Here is a 7,810-nt window from a genome sequence, read left to right on the forward strand (position 1 = left end):
TATAATTATGTACAGTACATAATAATTGATAATGATAATAAATGTAACTGATTTATGTATTTATTATATTATACTTCCATCATTATTTTAGAATGTTAAAAAGTTTTCTGTAAAGTAGTATGTTGTTTTTTGCTAGCAACAGCCTCACAGATCTCTTGTTTACAATGTCTCTTGATTTTGCATCATTTTCTCTTGTGCTTAATTTAATCACGTTGTTTTTGTTTCATTATTGCCTGTAAGTGTACAGTACCCACTGCTAATGTTGCCAGTAAGGGACCAAATTGAGTGATCTGGAAACAAAATTAAAAGTTATTAAGGACTACAAAGGTAGAAAATCACTGATGGTTACTGCTCTACTCCACTATACCTAAGATCTTGAAAAACAAGAACAAAGCTACAGAAACTGTTAAAGTATCCATTTAATTGAAGGCAACAAAACTAACAAAAACTTGAAAAGGGCCATACCAGACATGGAAACTTCTGTGATCTGGATTGAAAACAAGACACAGAAGCATATTCCTCTTAGCACCATAACAATCACAGACAAAGCAAAGGTTTTGTTTGCAATCTTGAAAGGAAAGACGCTCTCAACTACAATGTTGAATTTACTGCAAGCTCTGAGGGGCTCGAACAATTCAAGAATCACTATTCATTACATAATGTGAAAATGAGTGGTGAAGTAGTGAGTGCTGATATGAAGGCAGCTGAATATTTTTATTGGAAACTCTAGATAAGCTGATTATGGAGGAAAATTACTTGGCAGAACAAATATTCAATATGGATGAAGCCTCCCCATTCTGGAACTGGATGTCTGAAATGACTTTCTGTTATGAGCATAGGTTTGTGATATAGTTTTACCTATAAGTCAGCTAGGCAACTGCTTAGCCAGCTGCCTGCTATGCAGCCCAGCACCAAAAAATAGACAAGAGTAACTATGCTATTCACTCAGCTTTTATTAAATGCAGGTTCACTCAAAGTAGAACGTCAACATGCATTGAAATACTACTCACACTCTAATAATCTAAGAGAATTATGACACACGCACAACAATCAATGTCCTAAAGTCTCAGTCTGCAAGAATAGGAGACAGCACAATGGGCAAGGGAGTTGTCATTGTCTTGTGAGGAAGGATCTCTGGAGTTAGGTATGTGGCAGGGTAGACAAAGTCCTCATGGCAGAGCCTCCAGGGGCTGATGACAAGGGAGATCATTAGTGTGGCATGGAGCAGCACTCTGGTGTGTGAAGCTTGGCTGTCTCAGCAGTGGTATGGAACCTGATTCCAGAGTGTATGCTCCCCTCATCTGGGTCTTCTTGATAAATGTCTGATACCCTTGATGTCAAGTGTGGATTTTTCCAGGAACCCATGGCTGTTCTGCATGATACCCCTGATGGTGATTGGGGAAGTTCCACAGGAGCCTATCAATGGGTGGTCCCGCTCTGAAGACATGGCTGTTCTGATCATGTGTGCAGATATCTTGGATGTATCTCCTTGCCAGATGTGTCTGCTCTGAGTTAGGTAGTTTTCCTCTTGAACCAAAGTGTCATGACTGACTGAAAGCCATCATGGTTGACATGAGTGACTTCATTTTGTTTTATATATGTTATCCTCTCCTGACCCATTTTATTGATTATGCTCTCCACACTTTCATCCATCAGAAGGCCAAATTAATGCCAAGTTTCAAGGCTTTTAAAGACAGGATAACATTCTTGCTTGGGGGCAATGTTACAGGTTACAATTGAAACCCTTTGTGACCTGACACAGTGAGAACTGCAGGGCCTTCAAGTGTATCAATAAGCACACACTGCCAATGTACTACTGGAACAATAAGAAGTCACATGTGACTGAGCTCTTCTTCCAAGATGCCCTCCTAATGTTCTATTCCAGTGAAATGGAGAAATACTGTTTGAAGAATAACATACCTTTCAAGATTTTGCTTATTGTTGATAATGCTCCTGGACATCTCCTTTGTCTGGTGATCTTCATATCAACATAAAAGTGGTATCTCTCTCTCCAAATATCACTTTTTTGATCAAATTAATGGGTCAAGAATTTATAGCAGCTTTTAATATATACTACCTGAGGAGGAATTTTCCCAGGCTATTGCTGCAACTGAGGAAGACACTGATGTAATTCTTAATGGATGACTACATAAGTGATTGCATCAAGAACATTGTTTGGGCTTGGGATGATGTCACCAAGAAGTGTATGAATAGCATCTGAAGAAGACATCAGTAGGTTCATTTATGACTTCAAAAGATTTGCCAAGAGTGAGGAAGTTGAAGAAATCAACAAGGCTGTGATTGAGGTGACAAAAACTTTAATCTGCATGTTGATGAGGATGACATTGAGGAACTCCTGGAGTTGGTTTCTGAGAAATTGACTAATGAGGAGTAGTTGGGACAGGAACATGAAAGCATAGCTAAAGAAGAGGCAAGACAAAAGACCAACTGCATGCGAAGAAAAAAGAAGAACTTTCAATAAATTTCACAGTTAAGTGTTTAGCAAATGCTCTTGCAGACCTCAACAAGCTTCTTAAAAGTTGGAAAACATGGACTCCAATACTAAAAGGGTTTCTTTGATAGAGAGAAATGTTCTTTGTACATTATCTACTTAAAGCAAATCTATGGTGAAAAAAAGAAACAAACCAAGCAAACCACCATGAAGATATTTCTGAAAAGAGTGACACTTCCTCAAACAAGTCCTTCAGGAGGTTTTGCAGGAGAAGTCAGTTATTATTGGAGATAGCTCCATATATGGAATTGCCTCTGAAGACCTTCCAGTGGGACAAAATTTGTATGTAGAGGACAGTGATGTTGATGATCCTGACTTTGTATAGGTCTAGGCTAATGTGTGTGTTTATGTCTTAGTTTTTTCACAACATGTTTAAAAAGTTAAAAAAATAAAAATAGATAAAGCTTATAGAATAAGGATGTAAAAAAGAAAATAGTTTTGTACAGTTATGTTTGTGTTTTAAGCTAAGTATTATTTTAAAAGACTCTCAGTTAAAAAATTCATTTTATAAATAAAAAACAGTAAGGTCAAGTTAATTTATTACTGAAGAAAGAAAAATAATTTTTTATAAATTTAGTGCAGCCTAAGTATACAGTGTTTATAAAGTTTATAGTAGTGTACATTAATGTCCTAGGCCTTCACATTCACTCACCACTCACTCAAATGATTCACCTAGAGCAGCTCCCAGTGCTGCAGGCTTCATTCATAATAAGTGCCCAATATAGATGTACCATTTTTTATGTTTAAGTATGTTTAGATACATGAATGTTTGCCACTGTGTTATAATTGCTTAAAGTATTCAATACAGTAACCTACTATACTGGAATGTAGCCTCTGAACAATAGTCTACACTATATAGCCCAGATCTATGTGTAAGAGCAATCTATGATGACAACATAGCCTAATGATGCATTTCTCATAACATATACTTGTCATTAAGTGACACATGACTATAATTTTGTATTCTTAGTATTCTAGTGCTGTTATATTTTATATTTGTTTTTCTTCATTGTTATAATCTACATATTTCTCTCAAATATGTTTAAAGTTCATTCCTCTATCCAAAACTACTCTGGACTCCAAGCATTCATCTCCTTTGTGATTTTGGTTTTCAATATAAACTTACCTTCAGAAAATTGTGTTAAGCAAAGTTTTGTTGAAATGAAGAGAATACTACACTGAGGTTCTGAGAAGCCCAAGTTTCTTTCTAACAGTATATTCTAGACATTAGGCAACATGAAAAACTATAAATAAGAGGAGTTGTAGTAGAAGAGGTACATTTAGTGAGTCAGATTCTGAACTTATCCATGATTTCTTTATACTCTACCTTTCCTCTGGCCATTCCTTGTTCCTGTTTTGCCTTTACATTTAATTCTACTTAAAAAAATCTATTGTCTACTTATATTACTAGTTTGGGGATAGTATGTGTTCCTCTGGCCTTAGTGTCTGATCTCTCAGACAATACTGCACCCTGGGTTTCAAGTGGTGGTGGTGGTGATGATGATGATGATGATGGCATCTGATATTTATTTAGTACCAGGTACTCTTTTAAGTAATTCACCAACATTAACTAATTTAATAGTCACAGTCTATTAATTTGATATGTGTGAGGTAGAGACCATTATTGTCCTCGTTTTCCAGATCAAGTGGGGCCCAGAACTGTTCAATAATTTTCTCAATGTTTGCTCTACAGCTCATGTGTGGCAGAGCTAAGATCTGAACTAAGGCAGGCTAGGTCAAAAGCCCTCCACTGCTGAATTGCTCAGGACTTAAATAGCCACTCTTCTCATGTGGTTCTATTTGTGACCCAAAACACATTACATATTTAAGCATAAAGAGGTTTATTGTGCAGTTCATCGCTCTGTATATTAAATATTTAGAAGCTAGTCTAAATGAGTTAACTTCTAAATTATAGAATATATTTAAAAATAAATCAAATGGATTTCAAATGGAAAAACATCAACCAAGGAAGGTATGAATATGTTAGTTAAGTATGAATACATTAAATCTATTTAAAAAATTGGTAAGAGGTCCCTGGCCTGCCAGACAGACACCTGCTCTCTCTATTGCTGCCCACCCCATCTACCATGTTTTGTGCAGCAGCAGAGACACCCCCCACCATCAAGACCTGTTGAATCATGTGGCCAGGCAATGCCAACATGTCTGGCAATGTCCACAGATGAACCATTCAGAAGATGATCATGGAAGCAGGGGCTGTCATTAGCACCTGGCACCATAATAGCCAGAACCCAAGCATTGCATGGAGGCCCTGGTCCAGGTCCCACCCACCTTCTTTCTCTCGCTCTTTGGCATCAGTGAAGTGGGACGTGTCAGCTCGGAAATCACCTACACTTCTTAACATTCCTTGCAAGGACAGGTCAACATCTGAAAACATTGTCAGAGGTACCAAAAACATGACAAATAAGACTACCCTGCGGCACATGCCCCTGTCACTAGGACCATGGACAAGGTCCTGGAGGTGCATGCAGTTGTGTACTTCCTACAAGCGCAGCAGGAGAAGGGCCACAAGCAGTAGGAAGCCCAGAAACTGGAGCACATGGAGACTATGTGGAACAATGGAAACATCGTCCAGCTAGTCCTGAACCCAGAGACAAATATGGTCTGCTACAGCCAGTGCAGTTCGATCCACTTGGGAATTTGTGCATGGAGGTGTCACTATGGAGCTCATGGGGAAGTAGCCAGGATCATGGCCTCATATCAATGTAAAACCAACTTAGTTGTGACTTCTGTAGAGGTCATTAACTTTCTCAAGATCAGAAAAGAGTTTGTCATCACCATCTCTGGGCGCATGACCTTCAGGAGCAATAAATTCTTGGAAATCAGTGTCCTGGTAGACAACTTGGAGGAGCACTACTGGGTAACAAGTGCTTTCTTCACCTACATGTTCCTGATCTAAGAGGGCAAGTCACTGCCTGTGCCCCAGCTTGTGCCTGGGACCAAGGACTAGAAGAAGCACTTTGAGGAAGAAAAGGGGTGGAGCCTGTAGATGAATACGAACTGACAGCACTGAGCTGAGCCTCAGCTCTAGAGGCCCTCCTCCTGCAGCTAGGCCTGAGGCAGCCCCAACGTGTAATCACTTAGAAATTACCCTCTTGACCAAAAACCCAATTCATGCTGACAGCTGATGGCGTGTGCATTATTTGTCTCTCCATGTGAACCTGTACTCTTATCAAAACCTGTACACCAAAGCTTTATTTATATCATTCCAGTATAAGCACTACACAGTATTCAGTATAAGCACTACACAGTATTGCGTCCAATCCCTGAAGACATTCTCTGGACCCCTGAGGAATATTTCATATACGCTGTAAGGTATGTAAAGACAACAGCATTACTAATAAAACTGCTTTTTGGCTGGGGGAAAAAGGAAATTGATAAGAATAATTTGTAATTAGTGTTTCAGTCAATTGAAAGGGATTGCTTTGTAATTACTTTAAGATTTTATTAAGCTGACCATGCATTCTGGAACCTTATTTTTAATTTCAATGCAGGTTTAGCAACTTTCATGTATAGTAGTTATAAGAAAAATACATTAGAATTTAATTCTGAAATCTTAAAAATATACAGCTTGTAGCAAGACCACTATATTATGTACATTATACAGGACATTTCACAGTAAAAAATTATTCCATTTATTATTATTTACCATAGAAAGAGGATGTACATTGGGCCTGTCTTGGGTAAAGACATATATAGTCACTATACTTAAAACAGACAGTACTGGTTGTTGCTCCAAAAACATTTCTTCTCTGCTAACAGAACACTGATGTTGAGAGATAACTTTTATATATCCACATAACATATACATCATGGGAAACTGATGTATACTGATGGTGGATATTGACTAGTTTAGGCCAATTATGATAATTCCATTCCCTTGCCAGAAATTGTTTATTTATATTCCATTAAATTAATAAATATTAAATAATGTTAAATAAATTCATTAAGCATATAAATAAATTAGGTATTTGATTAATTATTTATAATACCTGAAGCCCTTCCTACCACTTCAGTAAGAGAGTAACTTTCTTTTTTATTTAATCCTTTTTTATTTAAATCATTGTTACTTGAAGCTATAAATATGCTAATGTACTCATTTTAATCATTATTTGAGTATTTGGACCCTAACCAGACTTTCACTTCACAGTGATCTCTATTAGCATAATGCAGGATCCACTAGGAAAGAGGACTGAGGAACTTGAGGGGGAAATCATGGATGGGAGTTTATCATCCAAAAGTTCAGAAAGGTTAATAAAAGAACAGAAAAATGGTTTCTGTGTCCTTTGTCTTCTGAAAATAATTTATGAAAATCAAAAAATTACATAGTAACCATTTACATGTTTAGGTTGAGACAGAAATATTCCTAGAAGTTTCTGAGAAGTTTTTTTACAGAAAGGCTTACTCCAGCTCCTTCAGCGCCTGTGCCTACAAACATACACACATTCATATACACACACAATATGCACATACAGAAAAAAACACTTTTGATGGGATTTTGAAGGGAATGGAAAAAAGATTTAAACTATCATTTTTTTTCTCATCTGAGGATAGCTGTTTCTCTGGTTCAACTTATTGTAGTCCTGCTATACATCAGGCAATTAGATATATGGTTTCTTGCTTCATCATTGTACAGATGAGTAATCAACCTAAATAACTGTAGGGGAAAAAACTGGTTAAATAAATTTATTGTATCTAGAAAATGGAATAAAAAGAATAATTTTTAGTTAACTCAATAATGCAGATTATGAAACACTATTTCAGTAACACATATTTTGCTTAAATTGTTTAATTATTCATAAGAAAATTACTAGGAAATATACATGCACATATATACTACACATCAAAATATTATCAGTGGTTATTTCTAGAATGTAGTTATAAGATTTTCATTTCCTTATATAAATTTTTCTGTATGATTTAAACTGTTCATTAAACATATATTATTCCTGAAATAAGAAAAATTAAAGTAAAATGGAAAAATTGTTAAATTCTCAACCAGATGAAATTATCTAATTAATGTGTGATTTACTGCTATACACAATTAAACTGGTGCCCCCTTGGTCAATAGTAAAGATTTAATATATCCTTTCTTGTATTTTTCCTTGGGATTTCATTGATATAGTATTAAATTAGAATTTGTAGAAATATTGTTAATTGAGATTTTGGTCATTTTTATTCTTTTTCTATAATCCATGTTCTCTTAATTTTACTTAATCTTTATTGATTACAGTTAATATTTTCCACATTTTCTCCTTTGTACATCCAAAGAAATGTTTT

At 36.1% G+C, this 7,810-nt stretch overlaps 1 pseudogene; it reads left to right on the forward strand.

Annotated features, from left to right (window-relative positions):
• The first annotated feature begins 4,599 nt into the window (after positions 1-4,599).
• LOC150001877 (cytosolic acyl coenzyme A thioester hydrolase pseudogene) lies at positions 4,600-5,651 on the forward strand (annotated as a pseudogene).
• The last annotated feature ends 2,159 nt before the right edge of the window (positions 5,652-7,810 follow it).

Source organism: Furipterus horrens, unplaced genomic scaffold (assembly GCF_987537825.1).
Source record: "Furipterus horrens unplaced genomic scaffold, mFurHor1.1.pri manual_scaffold_9, whole genome shotgun sequence".
Lineage (NCBI taxonomy): Eukaryota > Metazoa > Chordata > Mammalia > Chiroptera > Furipteridae > Furipterus > Furipterus horrens.